The 24,538-nt window shown below is 39.4% G+C and overlaps 2 long non-coding RNA genes across 6 annotated transcripts; both read right to left on the bottom strand.

The window, feature by feature from the left end:
• Positions 1-1,913: 1,913 nt before the first annotated feature.
• LOC127503606 (uncharacterized) lies at positions 1,914-4,301 on the bottom strand. 2 transcript variants are annotated; one of them, XR_007927126.1, is made up of 4 exons: positions 4,243-4,301; positions 3,498-3,622; positions 2,724-2,928; positions 1,914-2,156 (listed from the first exon to the last, which is right to left on the bottom strand). It is a non-coding gene; the product is annotated as an uncharacterized LOC127503606 (long non-coding RNA). The 2 variants fall into 2 exon arrangements; XR_007927125.1 differs by having other exon boundaries at positions 4,246-4,301.
• A 2,967-nt stretch (positions 4,302-7,268) lies between these two features.
• Positions 7,269-23,623, bottom strand: LOC127503607 (uncharacterized). Of its 4 annotated transcripts, XR_007927129.1 has the most exons (7): positions 23,586-23,623; positions 23,431-23,504; positions 23,271-23,344; positions 22,968-23,076; positions 7,809-7,949; positions 7,397-7,552; positions 7,269-7,323 (listed from the first exon to the last, which is right to left on the bottom strand). It is a non-coding gene; the product is annotated as an uncharacterized LOC127503607 (long non-coding RNA). The 4 variants fall into 4 exon arrangements; XR_007927127.1 differs by having other exon boundaries at positions 23,431-23,612; XR_007927130.1 differs by having other exon boundaries at positions 7,270-7,317; positions 23,431-23,612.
• Positions 23,624-24,538: the final 915 nt, after the last annotated feature.

The following is a 24,538-nucleotide window of genomic DNA, read 5'->3' as shown; positions in this document are numbered from 1 at the left end:
TCCTGAACCTCCACCACAGGGAGATTTTGGCGTGACAAGGCATCAGCATTGCGGTTGCTCTTACCTGATCTATATTTAAGCTCAAAGTCAAAGGCTGCCAACTGGGCAGCCCAACGCTGTTCCATGGCACCCAACTTGGCTGAGGTCAGGTAGCTAAAAGGGTTATTATCAGTGTAAACTACACACATATGTCCCACTCCTGGAACTTCTCTGTCATGGCCCACTTGAGCGCAAGAAACTCCAGTTTCATAGAACTGTAGTTAGAGGTATTGCGCTCAGTGGGCCTAAGACCTCGGCTACCATAAGCTATGGGACGCACCTTACATTGTTGCTCTTGTGAGAGGACCGCCCCTAGCCCCCCATGGCTGGCGTCCACCTCCAAAATAAAAGGAAGTGAAAAGTAGGCATAAGCGAGTACGGGGGTTGTGCTAAGTCTGCCCTTTAACTCCTCAAAGCTACTCTGACACTCAGTAGACCATGCTTCAGCAAACTCCCGGGACCCATAATTTTACCGCTTTGGGGTTGCTAGCTCTGCCACCAACCTGTGGAGGGGGGCAGCCAGCCTCGCAAACCCCTCCACAAAACGTCGGTAGTAGCTAGCAAACCCCAAAAATGACCGCAAGCCCCCAACACTGGTTGGCTGAGGCCACTGAGAAACTGCCTCAATCTTACCTGGGTATGTAGACACCCCTTCTGATGAGATCACATGACCCAAGTACTGCATTTCACGTTTGAAGAAGGCACACTTGGACAACTTGGCCTTCAAACCTTCCCTGAGTAACCGGCTTAAGACTACCTCCATCCGAGCTAGGTGTTGATCAACTGAAGAGGAAAAAACAACAATGTCATCCAGGTACAAGAGGAGAGACTGGCACTGTTGGTCCCCAAACAACCGTTCCATTAATCTTTGGAAGGTGCTGGGGGCGTTGCAAAGCCCGAATGGCATCCTGTTCCATTCAAAGAGCCCTAATGGAGTACAGAAAGCAGTCTTGGGTCTATCTGCCTCACTAACAGGGACCTGATTGTACCTGCTGGCAAGGTCCATGGTAGAAAACCAACGTGCCCCTGCCAGCGAGTCCAACGTCTCGTCGATATGGGGTAGAGGGAAGGCATCCTTCCTGGTCTTAGAATTTAAATGACGGTAGTCTACCCTAGTGAAAATGCCAAGTACCAAGTATGCTAAGTATACTTGCAGCCAGACTAATTATTAGTATACTTCAAGTGTGTTAATGATTAGTTAACTTGAAGTGTGCTATTTTGAAACAACTAATTTTGTACTAAGTATATTTAAGTTGTAATTAAGTTGTATTAAAGTATGACTTAAAGTATATTTAGTGTACTTTTGTGTGCTAAATTGGAAAAACTTCAAGTATACTTAGTATACTTTAAGTACATGCTTGTGTAGGGACTAATTTCATGCTTGATTAGTGATATTAAAGTGTACTTAATTTGTGTTATAAGTATACTTTATTTGTGCTTTCAGTATATTTTATTTGTTCTAAATATACTGTTTTATAAGTGTATTTATTTGTGATATAAGTGTACTTTATTTGTGTTATAAGTATACCTTATTTTTGTTACATTGCAAATTTATTAAAAGTGTCTTTGAAACACACAAGCTATATGTCATAAGTGCATTATACTTGAGTAAAACGTATATGCTCAGTAATACCTTTGGCTTATTCCTAATACTAGTAATTGCACACTTTGTCTTTAATAACAAACTGTTATTACTTAACTATACAATATACTTTAAACATTAAATTGTATTACACAAGACAGTATTTTAAATGTATTACTTACATACTAAAGGTTGAATTTCTTGGGGAACATTTTTACCCAATGCTGAATGCACCTGTTTTTAAGGCTATTACAATAAATAACATAACTTCAATAACACAAAGACAAAGACATGGTATTAACTCAAACTGTGTTTATTGATATCTCACATGGTTTTAAGATTATAAAACATAACTAAATGTACCTCGTTTCTAAATTAAAAGAACTCTGAAAGAAAAAAACAAAAAACATTTGAAACAGTGGTCTCAAACTGCGCATTCACTTTTTTTTACTGAAATGTTCATTATTGCACTTGCGCCTGATGGCCGCTCGCACATCAGATGCACTTGTGTGCGGAAATTCGGCAATAACAGCATCTGTAAAAAAAAAGAAAAAAGAAAAAAAAAAAAAAAGGTCAGGGCCATGTTCATAAAACTTTTTCTTTCCACTACATCAGTCTGGCAACAGAAGCGAGTACACTCATGCAAGATCACATTATAAATCAAATGATCCAATACTATTAAAGTTGAACTGTATAGTAGTATATTTTATAATAGTCAAAGAAAAAATGTTAGAAAGACTTCACATATTGGATAAATAGTCCCCAAAGCAGAAACAAATGGGAAATACACCTGCAATGAGAACAAAAGGTGTATGTATGGGGATGACATTTATAGATGGATGTCTTGGGATATATCAAAATACTGGCTGAAACGATAACTACCAGTCTCCAGAAGTACTTACTGTTGCTGCACAATTCATACTGTTACATATATTTGTAATAAAGTCACACCAATACTGTTAGCTTATAATTATACATAGGGCCACCAGTAAATGTGGCCATGCAATCCTGCTGCTATAAAATTACCATTTTTAGTAGCAATTTTAACAACAATTTTCCAGACAAAAATTTAACTGAAAATTAAAATTGTAAAATTACAGACCTGTTATGGCATGCACTTTGGCAACATCCAGCTGTCTTTTTTGGGGGCCCTTTTCCCCAGATTTCCCTGTCCGGGTGGACTCTGCAAGAAGTTCCTTGCTGAAGACCAGAACAGCCAGCCCCTGGGCAAAAATGGTCATTCTGGATCTGTTTAGGCGCTGGAAGGCCCTCTTTGGTACGGTTACCACACTTCCAGTCAAGGGGTGCTGTATAGATAGGGAGGGAGAGAGAAAGAGAGTCAACTGACAAATTAATACATAGTTGGGACATCTACCTCTGAGGAATAAATATTATTCCAATGTGAAAATAATGTGCTTACATCAAGCTTTGTTTTGAAACAAAGTAGTCTATATGCTAGTAGTCTATATGTTCCACTATGGAGTGGTATGACCTATGGTGTGGAGGTTAGGTATGGGCAATATACCAGTAGACACAAGCCAGTAGAACTTTTTGACAGACGGTTAAAAATTTTGGACTATAGTCATCGGTTATGCTCGTGTGATATTAGTGCTGAATTGTCATTACAGTTTGTCATGCATTTTTAAACCTTGCCAGTTTAAACTTTCAAATCAATTATAAGCTATTCAAATGCAATTAAATCTGAAAGGGACTCAGTAGGGAATTTGGTACTTGCTTGCTGTTCTGACAGATAGATCAATTTAATATTGATCCATTTTACCATAAATTTACTTGGTGGAAATTCAGCATTCTAAACACCCATGAATTAACTATGGCTGTTAAGTGATGGATACATTAGCCCTTAGTTGTAACATACCATTTCAATTTCATTGACCAAAGTATTTGAACCGGATGCTGATGAGGGGGTCCCGCCAGGTGAGGGAATCAGTGATCGGACACACTGGACGCACTCCTTCACTAACTTGATCATTTCTAGAAGCTCTTCATGAAAATATGGGGAAAAAAGCCAAGTTAGCGTTGTTTGACTAGTAAGAACTCTGCATCTGTGGCATGGCAGATGGATGAAATGTAAAAGCTGGCCAGTATTAAAGGGATAATGGTACTTCCAGAAGCTTGAACATACCGCGTAACACAGAGAATGAACCTCGTTGGTTACGCAGCATGTTTGAGCTTCCGGAAGAAGTTTGTTCTTGTGCGTCATTCAGGTTCGGTTGAGCTTCTGCTTATGTTCGCTGATCAATGTTAACATGCGAGTAAAAGCCACGATAAAATCTGTACATCATATAAAGTGATTGAGTGTCTTTAGAAAATTTGAACTAAACTGCTCGATTTATATGGATTAGTTTTACAATCTTTTTATGACCTTTCTGAAGCATTAAAGTGGTCGTTGCAAAGGCAGTCAATGCAGGAACAGACATCTCTCAGATTTTATCAAAAATATCTTCATTTGTGTTCTAAAGATGAACAAAAGTCTTGCAGGTTTAGAACAACATGAGGGTGAGTAATTAATGACAGAATTTTCATTTTGGGGTGAAGTAACCCTTTCAGTACAGGCAATCAATGCCTATTGTGGGACGTTGTACTGTAATGACCCCCACTACTACCACGAAGCGATGCCATGATTTCTTCATCCATTTGGGGCATTTTCTGTCCAGAATCTGCAAACAAACAATGAAACATAGGCACACTGAACCTTGATTACAGTCATGTATGTTAAAATAGAAATAATAAAAATAAAAAAAAAAAAAAAAAATAAAAAAAAAACACAAAAGTAATACAAAATACAAAAGTAATATTTAATGATGCTCAAATTTTAATTCTGCAGTAAAACAATGGAAGGCCTTAACGCTAAGGATATGCTTATCGCAACGGCATGCGATAGGTCTGTATGAATGGTTTTAATAGGCTACTACAAAACTTTACGAAAAGTCAAAGTTTTAGGTCAACGCATATACCAGTGAATAGACTGGACACACAACTGTTACTTCCTTGACTTGTTTGATATTAAAAAGAGTTAATCAATAATTTGCGGAAAACAACTCCTTGTAGTCTGCTGTCTGACATAGACCCCCTGAAGTACGCGCACAGGCCACCTCTCTGACATTGAGTGATCTCTTCAGTTCTCTTTCGTGCCTTATTGCACTCAAACAGTCAAATACACACACGGTTATGTCAAAATGTCTGTCTTGGTGAGTATTCATGTAAATTAAGTCGGTTATGTCTTAAGTGAATGTTATCAGTTGGGAAAGAAACCGGAAGCGTTTCAGTAGGATCAGTGGCTGTGCATTAGGTCTTAAAGGGACAGCAGCCTTAATGCTTGATTTATACTTTCGCCTGGCTCCGCACCGCAAGCCTCCTCTGACTGCACATGCACCTCCACAAATGGACGAGGTGATACTCAACGTGTTCGTAAGGTACACATGACGATGTTTATTCTAGTAACTTACACTTTACTAAAATCACACAGCAAAAAGAATCAAGTAAAACTCAGTCAGGGATGCAAACACATCAGGGGTAAAAAAGGTGACAAAGATAAAAAAAAAAAAAAAGGCCTCTAAAAAAAAAAAAAAAGCATTAGACATGTAGCGAATCAGTACAGGTATTTAATTAATTTATGGGTGAAATATATGAATATAATAAATCATAAAGCTTTATGATTAATTATAATACATATACCGACCCGAGAGGGAATTATACATATATTGTGAATTAATTACAACGAATTATAATCAATTACATATATGATTAGTTCTGGTTTGATAATTTAGAGAAACTATTGGTTTGTCCAGCAAACCGTTAGCTCTTCGTAGCCGATTATAAAAGGAAGGTTTTTCTCTGGCCACGAGAAAGACTTCCTATTCTAGCATCAATGCGTAAAGCAAGGATACTGGATCGAAACGTTAAAGTGACCTGGGTTTGTTGCATGAGCAAAAAAAACAATCGAGCATGAATATAATGTATTTAATATATGAAACTACGGATACAGAGACTATACTACTAAACATACAAACAATACACATATATAGAAAGCGAAAGTAAAGTCAAGAAAACAGAGGTGATCAAAGGAATGGCAACTTACGAACAGTTAAAACCTTTGAGAGCCAGCAAGGAAACTCAGCTTACACATCGAGCTTAAAACGCTTTGGAAAGAATGGTTCTATACTTGCATAGGTTCAGGTGCTGTGATCGTTTCGTGTTTCTGCAGGAGTTTCGGTGCGTGCGGCTGAAGCGATTGGTCCTTTTCCGAGAAGGTGTTCTTCGGCGGGATTTTCAAACAAGGGTTTAACTTAAGAGTAAGATAACCGGAAAATAAAGAAAAAGAGTCCGTCTCCTAGGCGATGAAGAGTGAAGACTTAGGTCGACGGATGAAGAGGGTTTGACAAAGAAACTTGTTGCCAAAAGATGGTCGTCCCGAAGAGAGGGGGCGCGTGATGGAAGCGCGGTCGCCGAGACGTCCGGGAGAGACGTGTGTGAAATGGCGAGAGACAATCGAGAGACCAATGAGAGACGCGTGTCATTGTGTTTTAAGGACAACAGGCCAGAACGCCTCCTGGGATACATCAGCCAATGATGAGGGTGTGATTTTGGCGGGCAAACTCTTTCTTTGTCTCCATTTATGACCTAATTTGCATGGTTTATGAAGTGTCCGATCTGAGTACATTTTCTTCAAAGTACCATTAAAAATAGAAGAATGCATTTTACAGTCATGTGACATACATTTTCAATTAGAGCATAACGAAAGCTTTACAATGAGACCAAACTTTGTAAAGGCAAAGTTTTTTATGGCAAAGACATAAAAGGGGAGATACAGTTTATACTTGAGTTTTATCGTTTAGAAGAAAACTAATACAACTACAGTCATAGCTAAGCTTATATACTAGGGATAAATACATGCACCTTTAAATACAGCGACGGGTACATATTGGCACAGTCATATTTGGAGGATAAATGTACATTCACAATCTCCATGCGTGTTTGTGAGTGTCTGTATGTGTGTGCGTATTGGGGTTGTGGCCAGTGTCTGTGACCATATGTCCTTTAGTCCCACCAGGGTGACTCTTTGAAGTCTCTGGAGCTGGTGAGAATATGTTCTGTTTTTCTTTACTGGGGTAACAAAGGTGCCAATGGGGCAATTGGTCCCGGACTTGCCGGAGCCGATTCGTGATTTACATGCACAGTTCAGGAGGCTAAAAGCATTCTGAAGATTCTAAACTTGACGGGCAGATCCGATTTTGAACAGACACTACAGACAACTAAACAAAATAACATGTCATTTACTTGAGGTTCTGGCAAAATGTTGTAATTAATGTTATAAATCTATTTGTAAATGTCTAAAATGTTCTAAAAATATATTATTTTAAATGAATTCATTGTGTGAAAAAAATAGTTTAACATGAATGAATGAAGACTTGTTTCGGCCAGAGTTTTTGAACAAATCTCTATCAAGTACATTTTAAAAGTCACTCGTTGCCACCTCATTTTGATCGCTGCTGCAAAATCAGTGTTTATATCTGGCCAGGGTCTGCTCATGATTTCATTCCCCATGACCTTGTCCAAAGACTGTCCTCTCAGAAACCCTATCAGGTGACAAAAATGGAGAAAAAAACCTTTGAAGAAAGTCAACTTGCCTTTCTCTGAGTTGAGGTTAAACCACACTCTTCATCCGAGTCATTGGCCTGAAACTTAGAAAAAAATGAAAAAAGATCTGTGAAAATTAATAGTGAAAGAATTTGCCTATGAAAAAATATGACTTACCATTTCAGGACTCCCTATGTTTGTAGCATCATCAGAACTGGTGTGATGATCTGGAAGGAGTGGGCTTGCTATGTTTGTGCCCTCATCAGAACTGATATGATGATCAGAGGTGAATGCCAGGGGTCTTGCAGCCTTCTTAATCATTGCTTTCTTTACCTGGACAAAAATGTTAATAAGATAAAAAAATAAGGAAAAACACAAAAAGAATAAAAACATAAAAGAGGATGCTAGGTTGTAGGTAGTGGTGGATGAGGAGAGCTTAATGATATGATTGTAGCGCTTTGGGTGTAGAATAGTACATATTAAAGTGCTATGCTATGTAAATGCTTCATTTATTCTAAGAAAATGATTTCTGGTCCTGTTTATAAAGCATACACTACAAAAATGTAGCCAAAATCCTACAGTGCATTACACTATGAACACATTGTGGAAATTCATCTTCAGAGCTGGTATGTTGATCTTGTGTGGCTAGGGCCCTGTTCTGAGAAAGGGAATTCTTCAGTTTTTGTAACATCTGGTCTCTGGCTGCCTCCTTGATTTTGGTTTGCTTTGCCTGAAGAAAATATAAGGGAGAAATAAATAAAAAGTTGTTAACATCTTCCAGTCCTTCTCACACGTAGACTTTACATGGGCGGGCTGCCCAGGTATATTAGGGTATATTAACCAGGTATATTATATTAATTTTGCATAAATTACAATGCATAACAATGCATAATATTAGTATGTAATTAAATGTAATAGTATGCTTTGTAATTAAAATTCCAATAAATTAAAATACTGTTTAAAAAAAAAAAAAAAAAAAAAAAAAAAAAAAAAAAAAAAAAATCACACATTATTTATTTGTAACATGTAGTAGACCATTTTTGCGCCGTGGGTAATAGGAGGATTTTTCACCCGGCTACCGCCACAAGTATATTTCAAACCTGTGGAAAGCACTGTCACAATATCACATTCATGCTGACATCATTTGATGCAGGTTTTTTTTTTTTCTGATTTAAAAAAACATTTTGGCAGGCTTCACAATTAAACCTTTTTCTGCCAAAGCTTTATTTGATCATTTAATGTGATATCTGAGATAACGGATGTGCTCAAGATGGCAGCATGACACGCTTTATTTATAAGCTTAATGTAAATAAAAAAGTATGAATAAAAATGCTGCATACTTTTGATGAAACTCATAACTTGATATTCTTTGCCTTTGTATAAAATTTCCTTCCAATGAATAAACATTCCAGTGGTGTTTGGTGGATTTACTCTTTTAAATTAATCAACTTGGTTCCTGGCAACAGAGTGCATTTGTGATAGCTTAAAGAACAGATTAACAATATACCGTTGCAATCGTGTAATTACTCTCTTCATGATTATTCAGTCAAAATGTTTGTATCTGCTTATTATTCAGCTTCGGCAAAACATGTGTCACGAATGTGGCTCCCTCGCCTCCTCCTCCGCACCACCGGAGGGAGCCATCACCTGAATACTGACTGTTTCCCATTCGGACTACGTTTCCCATAGGCCCTCATTCCTGGGACTGATTGCGCACACACCTGCACCTCATCACACTCACACTATTTAAGCCACACACTCACACATACACACCGCGAAGTCTTGATTTGCCCTGGTGATCATTACTGAGCGTTTTCTTGTGGACTGTTTCTCCGTTACCGTTGGATTGTTTATTCTCTGTGATTCTTTGCTGCCTGCCCTGATCCCTGTCTGTGTACTGGACTGTGTTTGCTTGCCGCCTGCCCTGATCCCTGCCTGTGACTTGACACCGTTTGTCTGCCGCCTGCCCTGACCATTGCCTGTCCCTGTTTATGTCTTTGCCTTTGCCCCTGTCTACTTTGGTGATTGTTCTAATAAAAGCTGCAAATGGATCCACACTCTGCCGACCCTTCATTACAACATGTAAGGGATTTCCTGGAACACTGTAATTTTTTTTCTTTTCTTTTTTTCTTTTATGACTCTTGCTTGTGAACTTTCTGCTTGATGGCGATCTCTAGCTTATGAATGAAACACATATAGGCCCGGTTTCACAAACAGGGCTTAGGCTAAGCCAGGATTAGGACTTAGTTCAATTGGGGCATTTAAGTAGCTTTTATAAACATACCCTAAAAAAAACATTACTTTTAAGTATTATATTATAAAATATTACTTACATATTTCCAGATATCTCAGTGCAGGTTTCTTTCAGTTAAAACAGCTCAAACGTGCATTTTAGTCTGTGACTAGCTTAAGCCTTGTCTGTGAAACCGGGGATAGTGTGTTTATCGGCCCATAACGTATTCATCCACTCACTAGCCTTGTTTTTTCAGCCTCCACCACGTTGTTGGTGTCCAACATTTTCTTTTTAATGCGAACACCCCTGCTTTTGTCCTTGTTCCATATATCATTTCCCAGAAGTGTAAATGGAAGTGTAATAAAGGAAGTAATAATTCAAAACATTTTCTTAATAATACTTAATGTTTCATAGGAATATTGGTATATAATTTCTTTCCCTATTCACTTGTTGTGTCCTCCCAAAGTGCCTTTCTGATAAACATGAAGTCCTGGTGTCCTACAGTTGGCCTGTTTTGTAACAGGAAGTCATATTTTGATTAGAAACCCCATAACATTTTCCTTAGTCAGATTTAAATGATAATTACAAAATATTATTATTTTCCATAAAAGTGCTAAATTTAATCACTAACTTATAGTGATTTTTAAAGACCAAGGAGAAGTTGTTGTCATGGTGGAACCTCCAAACATTTAGTATATCTGAAAAGCCCTGAATGTGCTCTTTACTGGACATCCTCTTGTCCTGTAAAACTGACATGTATGGTCTCAGAGAAATTTACTATAATATAATGTCCACTACAGTGGACAAAAATCTATTCCTGGTTCCCATGAATATTATTATTTAATATTTTGTAACTTTTGTGAAAAAAAAACTTTTGTCCAGACAAAATATGCATGGAGTTAAAATGTTAAATCAAGCTGTAAGCCAACAATGTTAAACATGAAACATATCAAGTAATTAACTATTGGATAACAGTTACTTCAAGTTACTTAATTTTGTTTGTACTGTATCCACCGAAACAGACGAAATTGTTATACAAGAGATATATTTATGCATCCCCAATTTCCCGAGCAACTGTTTACAGAAGAAAAGTTTATAAAAAGGTATGTAAACGAAAAAAAAAAAAAAATGTTATGTACAATATAAAAATTTGTGTTGGTAGGCTGTTTATACAATGACATTTTGATTACATTACAGTTGACCTGTATTTAAATACTGCTGTTTTGTTTTTTTTACTCATTTTGTGAAGTTGCACTTACTTTCGGTGTACATTTGTTTCAGATTAATTTTCCAAATCCTACTGAAGAGAAGAGTGAACTTGAAAGCAAAAAAGACTGAACAAGAGAACAGACAGGAAGATGATGGAAATATAAATGTGGAAGGAGAGGAAGATGATAGAAATAGACAAGAGGATAGAGAGGAAGATAATGGAAGAGGAAATGAGGAAGGTGGGGAGGACGAAATAAGTGGAAATGAGGAAGGAGAGGAAGATGATGAAAATGGACAAGAAGACAGAGCGGAAGAAGATGGAAGTGGACATGATGGAAGGGGAATGAGGAAGGAGAGGAAGATGACGGAAGTGGGAATGACGAAGGAGAGGAAGATGATGGAAGTGGGAATGAGGAAGGAGAGGAAGATGATGGAAGTGGGAATGACGAAGGAGAGAAAGAAGATGGAAGTGAACAAGAAGAACTTAAAGAAGATAGTGGAAGTGAACAAGAACAGAGAGCAGAAACAGAGAGGAGCCAAGGAAATGAAGATTCAAAACAAAGGAAGGTACTGTAACGTAATTATAGGTCATCTATATGCATTTATGTTTTAATATTAATTTATGTTGACTGTGTAAGCCAGCTGTCTTAAATGAACAACACTGTTAGTAATATTTCTGCTTCTGTTTTTATATTGTTTTCCAGCTGTTAATGTGATCAGCCTTATCTTTTATTACAGAAACAACATGATGATGATGATCCTGTATACCCTGGTGCTCCCCTCACAAAGGGACAGAGCCTGCTTTTACTCATGTCATATGTACTGAGGCACAATTTGCCAGGAGTAGCTCTTCAGGATCTGCTTACTATGTTCAATGAACATTTCCCTGGATTGGTACCGGCAACCTCGTACCTTTTTCATAAAGCATATGGACAATTTGGCCAGTATGTGCCACATTTTTATTGTATGAACTGTGAAAGCTACATGGGAGCTACTAAGACAGCACCACAAAACTGTTCTTCTTGTAAAGCTGAATTTAAAATAGAGAATAACCTAAGGGCTGGATCTTACTTTCTTGTACTTAGTCTATCAGCCCAAATAGTTGACATTTTGGAAAAACCGGAGATACATTTGAATAAAAGGGAATCAATTCCAGGCATTGTTTCTGATATTCAGTGTGGGGCAGAATATCAAAAAAAAAAATCAAGCAGAATGGACAAATGGGGGCTGATGACGTATCAATCTTGTGGAATTGTGATAGAATTCCTGTTTTTAAAAGTAATAATGTTCAGATATGGCCAATCCGTGTCAAATAATTGAACTGTCACCAAAAGATCGTCAAAGGAACATATGCATACCATGCTTATGGGTTGGTAACAGCAAGCCAAATATGATGACATTTCTAACTGCTTTTGTGTCACAGCTCAAGGAACTAGAACAGGTTGGAATAAAATGGAGGGATTCTGAAAATGTAGAGCATTTAAGCAAAGTTCATTCACTCCTCTGCTCCTCAGATTCAGTTGCACGCCCGCTCCTGAGAAACACAAAGCAGTTCAATGGCAAATATGGCTGTGACTTCTGCCTCCACTGCAGTGGTGGCCCATATATCTGGGAAACACCAGAACCACCTTTAAGGACGGATAGAGGTCATTTCCAGCATGCTATGCTGGCAACACCTGCCAATCCAGTAATGGGTGTAAAAGGACCATCCCCTTTGATGGAACTTCAGAGCTTCAACATGATCACTGGATTCGTTCCAGAGTACCAGCACAGTGTCTGCCTTGATGTCACTAAACAGATTACATCCCTGTGGCTAGACAGTAAGCACCATAATGAAGACTGGTACCTGGGCTCAAAGGTCAATGACATAGACCAGGGACTGATGGCCATTAACCCACCTTTGGAAGTCACAAGGGCTCCAAGATCTGTGAAAGGCAGAAAATTCTGGAAAGCATCTGAATGGAGGTCTTTTTTGTTGTTTTATGCTTTGCCTGTTTTGAGTGGTATTTTGGAAGTCATCTTTTTTTGTTAGTTTTTTCAATGCACACTCTTCTTCAGGATGCCATCAAAGCAAGCCTTGTGGATTTGGCAGAACAAGCTCTTTGAAAGTTTGTGCGTAACTTTGAGAAACTTTATGGTGCTACTAATGTTTCTTTCAATGTGCATTTGTTAATGCACTTAACAGCAAGTGTGCGCAACTGGGGACCACTATGGGCAACATCCACATTTCCATTTGAATCATTTAATGGAACTTTACTTAAGTTTTTCAATGGAACAACACAGATGTGTCAGATCAAGTAGTGAAGAGATTCCTTAGGTGGAGGGCTCTCTCAACAAAAGCAGGCACTACAATGGCAAATGACAACATACGGAATTTTTGTAAGTAGGTCTGGCTTAACAAAGAAGTCAAAGAAGTTTCAAGATAATGTCAGAGGTTTTGGCTGCCCAAAGAAAGGTACCACATCTGTGCGGCAGAGGATGGCTATTGAAGATTTTACAGGTGACATAGTTAATTCTGGGTTATTTTATGACCGTTTCATTTGTAGCAGTGTTGTTTATCATTCCTGTAATAACACGGCTCTAAAAAAGAGAAATAATTCTGTTGTACAATTAAGTGATGGAACATTTTGTGAAATTATGACACTGGTGGCCTTCACGTGTGAGGATGGGGCATCTTCTGGATCCACCACAAACAGATTCTGTGTTTTAGTAAAAGAGCTTGCCAAGAGTGGAGGAAAGTTTTATCGAGATGTTCAGCTAAATGTATACTCAACATTTATAAATGAAGTGTCTCGTACCAACTATGTATTTGCTGTTCATCCTCAATCACTGAAACGTAAATGTGTAATGGTTACGTCTAAGGACAAACTGTACGTCATTTCACTTCCAAACAATATTGAAGAAGACTAAAACTTATTAATGGGGAACTACTTCTGCAGCTTTACAGATATCAATGCCAATTGATGTTTTTCAGCTTTATTTCTCCCTAAAACTAGTAATGATATGTTACAATCTTTTGAACGCTGATTATTCTAATGTATTAATGCAGTGTGAGTGAATTTCAATTTTTGGCCATGCAATATAGCCAGTGTTTACTTTGCTGTAGTGGTTTTACTGCCACTTGTAACATCACAATCTGGTCGCTGCCACTTTCTGAACACATTTTCTTGTTTGATGTTGGTCTAAAATTTGTCATGGATTCTTTTTTATTGTACATTGTATCTCTCTGTAACATTGTATACATTTATTAAAATACCTAAATTACAATTAAAAGAGTAGTCATTTGTACACTGCATACAATTTATTTAAAAATGTTTAAATGGGCTTTTAATTCATTTATCATTTGTTTTAATACTTTCTGAAAGCAATATGTCCAAGTAGTAAAGTGAATTCCAAGCATGCAAGAAGTAAACTTAAAGATTACTCTAAAATTTAACTTAAAATATACTACAACTTCAGGATATTTAATAATGTACTTTGAAAGTATACTTTCAATGCATTGTTACAATGATCATTTTTAGCACACAGTTAAAATACACCTCAAATATATTTTTAAATAAAGTGCAAATAAATACACTTTTAAAAAATAAACAGAACTTTCACTTCAAGTATATTTTTCTAAAATATATTTTTAGAAAATATACTAAAGTACAATTATTTTAAAGTGTGTTAAAAGTTGTATTGTGAAAATATGATGCTAATATACTTTTTATATATTTAAAGATAGTACATTTTTTGTTAGTATATTTGCAATGTACTATAGAAAAAGGAAATATATTTAAAATACAATAAAGTATACTTTTTTTCACTAGGGTACCGTCCTTCTTCTTGACCAAGACGATGGGCGAAGCGTAAGGGCTATAGCTCTCTCTAATTACCTGGGCCTCAAGAAGTTGGTTAATATGTGCCTTTACTACCTCATACTCGGAAGGAGGAAAGCGCCGCACAGGGACCTCATCTAGCAAGGGGATGTCATGGTAAATGAGATTAGGACATCCCAAATCCCCATCATGTATGGAAAACTTCCACTGACAACACAGACAAATCAATTGCCCTGATCTGCTCTTGTACAGACGAGGAAGCCTGCACAACTTGTGTACTCACCCTAGCCGAAACCTCCTGAACTTCAGTGACTTCTGGGGGTAAGCTAACCACATAAACATGGTTGACAGTGCCTACGACCGTGCTAGCATACATCACTACTTCTACTGTGCCCACATTAACCACAGGCACATAGGCTGTGCCACGATCCACCTGTACCAGAGCAGGAGATGCCAAAACACCTGCTGGAAGACCAGAATCTGGTGGCTCAAACAGTACTGTACCACTCGAGTACTGTGCAGAGCACGTTACGGCAACCAATTTCATGGTGCCCCCTGGGATGTGACACGCCCGGTGTCCACGCACTTTGGCTCGACCCCCCTGATCTGAGACTGGCTGGACTTCAATGTAATGGCAATGCTGTAAGGCCTGGAAAACAGAAATAGGGGCCTGTGACACAACAGGTAAATCAAAAAGACTCGTGCCATGCTGGCCAAAGAGCTCCCTGTAGCTCAGGACGTTCATTCCCAGAACCCCAGGAACCTGAGCACATAAACCACCGGGAGAATCTCTGACCACCAGAGATTCTGTCTGCCTCGCTGCTCAGATTGGTTTGCGTCTAACTCCGTATAGCTTTGTTTTGAATCTCTTACTTTTATTCATTGTTGCTTATTTTTTTATTACCTTATATGTAATATTGCCTACCACACTAATCTGACGTCGCTAGCTTGTAATATTTGAATCTAAATCGCTGTTACAACGCATTTGCATTTGCAGCGCTAGCTTGTTAACTTGTTAACAGTCGCTCGCTCGCTCCTTTTTCAACGCGTTCTTCAAACAGCTGTGGTAAGTCGGATCAGTCTACAAACACGGTGAGTCATGTCATCCTCTCCCAGCATTGCTACCTGTTCCATTTGCCACATGTTTACCATAGCTCTCTCTGTCAGCGACGAGGGATTTACATGTCATAAATGTAGGGAAATAGTCAGGCTGACAGAGAGAATCTCAGAATTAGAGACACGCATCCAAACTTTAATCGAGGATAGTAAGAATGCAAGGGCTTCAGATACTGTTTTGGATGCGACTAGCTTAGTGAACTCTGTACATTGTTCGGTTCCGGCTGTAGAGGTGAGGCGGCCTAGCCGCAGAAAACACCACTCTTCCGTTCCAATAAGAACATCAAACAGGTTCTCCCCACTCAGTGATACACCCACTGAGAATCCTGTTGAAAGTGCCCTAGTTATTGGCGATTCTATTACACGGAACGTGAAAATAGAGACACCAGCCACCATAGTCACATGTTTGCCGGGAGCCAGAGCACCTGACATCAAAGCAAATTTAAAAGTGCTGGCTAATGCTAATCGTAAATACTCTAAGATTATTATTCACGTCGGCACTAATGATGTTCGACTTCGCCAGTCGGAGATCACAAAAATTAACATTAAAGAGGTGTGTGAACTCGCAAGTACAATGTCAGGAGAAGTAATTTGCTCTGGCCCCCTTCCTGTTCGTCGGAGTGATGAGATAGTTAGCAGATTATCATCACTCAATGGCTGGCTGTCTAAGTGGTGTCCGCAAAATAATATAGGTTTCATAGATAATTGGAAAAGTTTTTGGGGCAGACCTGACCTGTTAAAAAGAGATGGTATTCATCCCTCCCGGGATGGTGCTGCTCTTCTCTCTAGTAATATGGCACATAGTCTTAGAACTGAAACATGACAAACTGGGGCCCAGGTCAGAAAGCAGACAGACTGGCTAAACCAACCGTCTGCTAGCTGCCTCACGTTACAGAAGTCAGAAAATTCAGATAACTCTCAACACATAGAAACTCTTACACCTAGATATTTTCAAATAGAGACTGTGTCTGTACCCCGAATTAGTAAAAACAAAAAACTTCCAAACCCATTTAATGGTAAAAATTTAATTGATGTTCAACAAATAAAAAAATAGAGATAATAATGCTAAACAAATGATAAAACTCGGGTTGTTAAATATTAGATCCCTTTCTTCAAAATCACTTATTGTTAATGATATTATCAAAGATAATAATCTAGATGTGCTGTGTTTGACAGAAACTTGGCTAAAACCGGACGATTACATTACTTTAAATGAGTCTAGTCCTCAAGGTTATGATTATCGACACAATGCCCGTCAGAAAGGCAAAGGGGGAGGTGTTGCTGTAATCTATAGTAATATTTACAGTATTAGTCAGAAGTCTTTCAAATATAATTCCTTCGAAACTATGGTACTTTACGTAACATTATGTAAGTTGACATTTGTGCTGGCTACTGTATACAGGCCACCAGGACACAATACAGACTTTATCAAAGAATTTGCTGACTTTCTATCAGAGTTAGTACTAGCTGCAGATAAAGTCCTTGTTGTTGGTGATTTTAATATTCATGTAGATAATAAAAAAGACGCATAAGGATTGGCATTTGCAGATATTCTAAACTCTATTGGTGTTAGACAACATGTGTCAGGACCCACTCATTGTCGTAATCATACTTTAGATCTAATATTGTCACATGGAATTGATATTGATGCCGTTGAAATTCTGCAGCAGAGCGACAACATCTCAGATCATTATCTAGTCTCGTGTATACTACATTTAGTCAAGGCGGCTAAACTGCCTCCATGCCATAAATATGGTAGAACCATCACTTCTACCACTAAAGATTGCTTTATAAATAATCTTCCTGATCATTTTCATCGCCTTAGCATACCAGACAGCTTAGAAGACCTCGATGTTGCAACAGAAACTATTGCCTCTGTCTTTTCCAGCACATTAGACTCAGTTGTTCCTTTGCGTTTAAAAAAGATTAAGGAAATTAATCCAATGCCATGGTACAATGACCACACTCGGGCCCTAAAGTTAGCAGCCAGAAAAATGGAGCGCAGCTGGAAGAAATCAAAACTAGAAGTATTTCGTATTTCGTGGAGAGAGAGAATGATTGAGTACAGAAAGGCCTTAAAATCTGCTAGATCTGCCTATTTTTCAAAACTCTTAGAAGAAAATAAACACAACCCTAGGTATTTATTTGATACAGTGGCTAAATTAACAAGAAATAAAGCTTCAACTTCTGATGTTTCCAAAGAGCACAGCAGTAATGACTTTATGAACTTCTTTACTTGCAAGATTGATAATATTAGAGAAAAAATAATAACCATGCAACCGTCTACTACAGTATCGTGTCAGTGCATTGTAGTGTCCCTGAGGAAAAATTCAATTCATTTACTGCTTTAGGAGAGGAAGAATTGTCTAAACTTGTTAAATCATCAAAATTATTAAACCTCTTATTAAAAAACCACAACTTGATCCTAGAGAATTAGTCAATTACAGGCCGATCTCAAATCTCACTTTTCCGTCAAAAATACTAGAAAAGGCAGTATCATCACAGCTATGTTCCTTTTTAGAAAGAAATGGTATCTGTGAGGATTTCCAGTCAGGATTTAGACCGTACCATAGTACTGAGACTGCTCTCATTAGAGTTACTAATGATTTGCTCTTATCATCAGATCGTGGTTGTATCTCTCTATTAGTGTTACTGGATCTTAGTGCAGCATTTGACACTATTGATCACAATATTCTTTTAAATAGACTCGAAAATTATGTTGGCATTAGTGGAATTGCATTGTCATGGTTCAAATCATACTTATCTGACCGTTATCAGTTTGTAGTAGTAAACGAAGACATGTCATATCGATCACAAGTTCAATATGGAGTACCACAAGGCTCAGTACTAGGACCGTTACTGTTCACTCTGTACATGCTACCCTTGGGAGATATCATTAGGAAGCATGGCGTTAGTTTTCACTGTTACGCTGATGATACTCAGCTCTATATTTCTTCGCGCCCTGACGAAACTTACCAATTCACAAAATTAACGGAATGCATAGCTGATATAAAAAATTGGATGACCAGTAATTTCCTACTACTAAATTCAGAAAAAACAGATTCTAATTCTTGGACCAAAAACTTCTTCACGTAATAACCTAGAATATTGTCTAACACTTGATGGCTGCTCTGTTAAGTCTTCGTCGTCAGTTAGGAACCTGGGTGTGCTCTTTGATACCAATCTTTCATTTGAAGGCCATGTTACTAGCATCTGTAAAACCGCATTCTTCCATCTTAAAAATATATCTAAACTACGACATATGCTCTCAATGAAAAATGCAGAACAGTTAGTTCATGCGTTCATGACCTCAAGGTCATTGTAACGCTCTACTGGGTGGTTGTTCTGCTCGCCTGATAAATAAACTACAGCTCGTACAAAATGCAGCAGCTAGAGTTCTTACTAGAACCAGGAAGTATGACCATATTAGCCCAGTTCTGTCAACACTGCATTGGCTTCCTGTTAAACATCGTATAGATTTTAAAATCTTGCTAATTACTTACAAAGCACTAAATGGTTTAGCTCCCCAGTAGCTGAGCGAGCTCCTAATTCATTATAGTCCTTCACGTCTATTGCGATCTCAGAATTCAGGCCAGCTGATAATACCTAGAATATCAAAATCAACTGCAGGTGGTAGATCCTTCTCCTATTTGGCACCTAAACTCTGGAACAATCTTCCTAGCATTGTTCGGGAAGCAGACACACTCTGTCAGTTTAAATCTAGACTAAAAACGCATCTCTTTAACCTGGCATACACATAACACATTACCAATTTATATTTCCAAATCCGTTAAAGGATTATTAGGCTGCATAAATTAGGTCAGCCGGAACCGGGAACACTTCCTATAACACCTGATGTACTCGTTACATCAGAAGAAGAATGGCATCTACGCTAATATTAGTCTTTCTGTTTATCCCGAGGTTCACCGTAGTCAACCGGATCCGGGCCGTATCCAGGTGAGACCAAGGACCTGCACCTTGACACGACCACAACGCAGCCCTGAAGTATCAGCAGAGATTGAGTCAACTAGATCATCCCCTGTGAAGGCCTCATCGACACGACAGCCACGACACAGTTCCTCAACAACCGTCCATACCGCCGTGATGAATACGATCCTCAATTGGATGGAACTGAAATAAATACTTTTAATGTTGCGATCCTATTGGACTTATGATAGCAACCTGAATTGTAAGAAAGCACTGTTGGCCAGAGGAGAACTGGCACCCCGACTAAGCCTGGTTTCTCCCAAGGTTTTTTTCTCCATTTTAACACCAATTTGCCACTTGTCTGCCACCTGATGTCACCTGATGGAGTTTGGGTTCCTTGCCGCTGTCGCCTCTGGCTTGCTTAGTTGGGGACACTTGACTTGACATTTGATATTCAACAGTGCTTTTGATCTGCCTGCATTGACACTATTCTTTAAGAGCTGCTGTGCAGCCAAACAATGTACCAGTTATCAATGTAAAGCTGCTTTGACACAATCTACATTGTAAAAAGCGCTATATAAATAAAGGTGACTTGACTTGACCACCAGCACTCCGCAACCTAAGACCACTCGCCCACAAAGCTGTACATCCAGCTCTAAATAGCCGATATAAGGAATTGAGAGGCCATTCGCGGCCCGGAGCTGTAACCAGTGGCACGACCTAAGCTGACCCCACGACCCAAAATTTGTCAAGAAACAACTCTCCGTAATGGTGGACACCATTGAACCAGTGTCCACCAGGCAAGGTACTATAACCCCACCCATACACACGTCGAGTTGCGGACACGTTGACATAAAATCTGCATCAATTAGAACACCCGAGCCTGTCTTTTCCCCACCAAGCTGTGGCCCTGCAGCTCAGCGGGAACTAGTTTTCCGATGGTTGCCTGGACTGTGACTGCCCACCCCTTGTTAACGCTGAATCTGCACGTGCTGGTGGAAAACGAGAAGGGGTCCGTTCCCCATCACAATCCCTGGCGAAATGACCAGGCTGCTGACACCTTCTGCAAATGATCTGATTAGGCCGGGATAATTGCAAACGCTGGGGATTTTGAATTTGAGCCACACTTTGAGTCAGTTGATTCAATTGTTGTTGCTGCTTTTTCAGCATTTCTCGCAACTCACTCAATTCAGAAGTTGCCGAGATACTACTTCTCCCTGTGTGCTGTGTAGCGTCTGTGCAGGATCAGATAAGCAAGTCAACTATAAACTTCGTTAAAGTGTTACCTTCTTGATCTTTTGTTTGTAAATCTCACATTGGCTCCGGCCTGGCTGACACTAACAGCTCACTTGACACATTTTATGGCCGTGTCGATGGATCCACGAATCTCTCCCTTGTGACTTCAAACGATTGCGCTAAACTCAGATTGAATTACAGCAAGCCATGCGGCCACATTCTAGACGTCGTCAAACTCCAATACACGTACGCACACACACAGAGGAACATACCAGGACTCTCTTTAAGTCACATTCATTAAAATATGATTAAAATGTAATCCTGTAAGCCTGTATTTCAGTTTAATCATGTATTTATTATTAAGTTACGATTATAGTTGTGTGAATTGTACCCCAAACCTTTATATGCGAGTGTAAGACTGTATCTATGTCTTTATGTCTTTTTCCACCCGGCCATGTTTAGGCTTGAATGAACCCTCTCAGGATGCTTTAATTAACTATGTATGTTCTGTTACGGTACCATGCTTTAGTCTATTTCTAAGGTCTTTTGGAGTAAAAGTTACCAATTCTGAAACCATCATAAATTATGCAAATTGAGCCGCAAGACAAGACAAAGAGAACTTTTCCTTCCTCAGAATCCACGCTGGACATTGGCTGTTCACCCAAGGAGGCGGTTTGGCTTGCTTGTCCTTAAAAGACAACCACACACACGTTCCTTGGTTCTCTCATTTTCTCTCGATTGTCCCTCGCCATTTCATGCACGTCTCTCCCAGACATCTCGGCGACCGCGCTCCCATCACGCGCTCCTTTTTTTTTTTTCGGGACAACCACCGCGTGCACCCCCAGGCATTCCCTCGCGTTCCCAGCGCATAGCTTCTCTGCGAACGTCCAACAACTTAGCAGCGGGTTGGCAGCGGACCAACTGTTTCAATTCACGTCAGAGAGCACCATCACTCACGTTCAATAAATTGATCTCGCAGTAAAATATCCGCATTAGGCATACCATGGTTGACATTTCACCTTATCCAGAAGATTCAACAGGGCCAGGGAGAACTCTAACAAGGTCTCTCCATCCTGTTGTTTTCTGGAAAAAAAAAAAAAGACTTTTAAAGAGCTACGTACGAACTTGTGCAACCATACAATTAACGCAATGCCTGAATAATTTTGTTTGGATCCTCGCTCTCGTCCCTTGGCCGATATCGAATTTCCTCCCTCGCCTCTCCCTCCAAATGATCAACCAAGAAAAATGCTTGATCAATTGAAGAGAGATGACGAAGCCGCATGCAGGCCTGAGCCTCCTCCACCCACTCATCGATCATAATGCCGGACCTACCATTAAATTTTGGCCACTTACTGTCACAGAGACAAACTCAGTGATTCCCTCCTCTGGCCATCAGAGGGAGCCTTCGCCGGAATACTGACACACACATTCTCACACACGCACTACATTTCCCACAAGCCCCGTACCTTGGCGCTGATTGCCACACCCAGCTGCTGTGCATTACCTGGACTATTTAAGCCACACTCAACCTCGCTATCATTGCGAGGTCTTGTATTGCCACGGTGTACATTTCTGAGCGTTCTTTATTCTGACTGTCTGCCTGTTTCTGAACCTGTTTAATCCCCGTTAACGATTCTCTGCTGCCTGCCCTTGGACTATTTGCTGTTTACTGGACTTGTGATTCTTATCTGCCTGCCCTGATCTACTGCCTGTTGTAAGACTACGATTCTGCCTTTTCCCTGACATTCCTGTTTGCCCCTGTTTGACCACTGCCTGTTTGACTACGAGATCTGTTAATAAAGCCTGCATATGGATCCCACTTCGTGTGACGACTCGTTACACTTACAATCTCGAGGAACAAAAACAAAACGATCTGTCGCTGATGCACCAGTACCAGTGAGTGGGGGGTCTACAACGGCAGACATGGGAGCATTAGATGGGCCAGGTTGTGCAATTGGCACTTGCTCCTGTCACAATCTTTCATTATCTGCCCTTAATTGGGCTACCAATTCTCTCAACTCACGTAGTTCATCATCCATAATTGCAAACCACACAATCACTTACCACTACTGATGAAGACGTTAAACAAAACCAATTTACACAACTTCCAAGTAAACAAAACAAAATATATACCAAATTACAGGGCTGAGGTTACACACTGGAGTGATCACCAGCGCTAGTTATCCAAAAGCACACTTCCACACACCCCACCGTGAACTCAGATCACACACTGATACACTTCAAAAGTGTCACATGGCAAACGTTGAAGCAGCACCACCACAACAAAAGATCCTTCACCCGTAGGACCCCAGCTCCTGGACGAAAATCAAAAACAAAATAAATAAATTTCATAAACAGAAGTAAATGAAAATCAGTCAAATGGAATCACAGTTCCATCATAAAATGATGGATAAAAGTCACCACAGTACAGCACAATCAACAATATACAAACTATTAGTTACGCATCACCCGCTGGAATTCCCCCCTAGCAACCACATGTAAGACTTACCAAACGAGGATAGATGAGTTTTACAACCAGTTCACCGGCCAGGAAACGCAGCCTTCAAATAACCCGCTGTTAAACTGAAGTACAGGGACTGCATATTACTCAAACCACCCGCTCCTCAGCGAAGCTAGACATTGTTTGCAATAAAACAGCTTTCTCATACCTGAAAGGAGGGCAGTAATCAAATCCACTACACCATCCGACGGAGACACATACACACACCGATGAAAAGACAGGCTGGGGTGCAACAAACGAGTCATTAGTGCCACGAGCAGTAATTAAAAGGTTAACAAAACTCTACGTGCTAACAGCGCATACTTGAAACCACAACAGAAAAAGGGGAGGATCCGGACGTGATGCATCCCAGGCTGAAACTAACCAGCCCTGAAATAGTGAACACTCGCTGGTGATTGGTGATCACAAGTGTCAATCATCACCACTTACCTCATTCATACGGTCATATATAGATATTTATGACGATCCGACATTCTTCTTTGTTTTTCTGTTGTGTTTCACTCGTTCGCTCCTTGTTCTTCTTCAAGGCCTCCCATTTTCCTACAAGGTCTTCAAACTTCTTCACAGCGTGCTGAAAAGGCCTTATGGGAATCCTTTTCCCAAAAGTCTTGGCACTTGGGGAGCAATTAGGGGTTCAATGTCTTGATCAAGGACACCTCAGTTGTTTCCTGCTGGTGCTGGAATCGAACCAGCAACCTTTGGGTTACCCGTCGTACTCGCTAACCAGTAGGCCATGACTATATTTCATACTGGTTACGCAAAGTGGCCATCTGATATCAGAAACAGTCAAAATTTTATCAGTGAATGAAACCTTCGCTAATATCAGATATCAAGTGCCTATTGATAAAAAGATGCATTCTTTGAGCATACCCTAAATGACAAATTATCTGCATGGAATTTTGCATACATTACTTACTTCTAGTGTAGAAACAAATGAGGGGGTGAGAGGTTAACATTTCCCAAAAAAAAAGAAATATACCCTCCAATAAGGGCCACCCTCACCGGCATAGTTTTTGAACTGCTCCAGTAACAATAACTCCTGGAGTTGCTCAATGTTAACAACTTGACTTACTAAACACCACTTTTCAAAAAGTACTAATTTTTCTAGAGCAAATTCTACACAGGTTTGTTTGAAAGACTTTGAATGAGACCTGCCGCTTTAACAATGTAGCAAATTAGCTCAAAATAAATATGAATAATTAAAAAAACACAGACAACTTTACGTGTAACATGAACAAGACATTATTAACTAGACT

This window comes from Ctenopharyngodon idella, chromosome 21, assembly GCF_019924925.1.
Source record: "Ctenopharyngodon idella isolate HZGC_01 chromosome 21, HZGC01, whole genome shotgun sequence".
Taxonomy (NCBI): Eukaryota; Metazoa; Chordata; class Actinopteri; order Cypriniformes; family Xenocyprididae; genus Ctenopharyngodon; species Ctenopharyngodon idella.
The sequence above is the reverse complement of the archived record's forward strand: the minus strand, read 5'-3'. Positions and strand labels throughout refer to the sequence as shown.